We start from the raw sequence: 429 nt of genomic DNA on the forward strand, positions 1-429 counted from the left end.
GAGGGAGAGAGAGCGAGGGAGAGAGCGAGCGGGAGAGGAGTGAGCGAGGCAGCGCGCAGATCGCGGCCGCCAGCGCGGGAGAGAGGAGGACCGCGCGCGCAGGGGCGAGGGGCAGCCCGCCGAGCCCCGCCGAGCCCCGCCGAGCCCCGCCGCGCCGCCCCCGCCGCTGCCCACCTGCCCCGCCCGGGCTCCTCGCGGCGCCGGCGGCTCGGCTCGGCTCGCTCCAGGCCCGCAGTCCCGGCCGCTGCCCCCGCCCTCCCGGTAGCCCGGCCCCCCTCTCGCCTGCCCTCCCCGCCTCCCTCCTTCCAGCCCGCCCGAGGAGGCTGCGGGGCTCGGGCCCGCCAGCCCCGTGTCGCCCGCCAGCCGCGCGCCCGGGGGGGGGGGGGGCGAGGGGGGGGGGGGGGGGCGGCCTCCCCCCCCCCCCCCCCC

The 429-nt window shown here is 84.4% G+C and overlaps 1 protein-coding gene across 3 annotated transcripts in view; it reads right to left on the reverse strand.

Annotated features, from left to right (window-relative positions):
- SIRPA (signal regulatory protein alpha) overlaps positions 1-429 on the reverse strand; it is a 39,789-nt gene that overhangs the window by 38,833 nt on the left and 527 nt on the right. Inside the window, exon 1 of one of the 3 annotated variants that reach the window (XM_044918661.1) lies at positions 175-249. The exons of 1 other annotated variant lie outside the window; for it this stretch is intronic. The gene's annotated coding sequence lies outside the window, so the exon portion shown is untranslated. Of the gene's footprint in view, positions 1-174; positions 250-429 lie in introns of those variants that run through there. One more of the 3 variants, XM_044918660.1, reaches the window with a different exon arrangement.

This window comes from Neomonachus schauinslandi, chromosome 10 (assembly GCF_002201575.2).
Source record: "Neomonachus schauinslandi chromosome 10, ASM220157v2, whole genome shotgun sequence".
Lineage (NCBI taxonomy): Eukaryota > Metazoa > Chordata > Mammalia > Carnivora > Phocidae > Neomonachus > Neomonachus schauinslandi.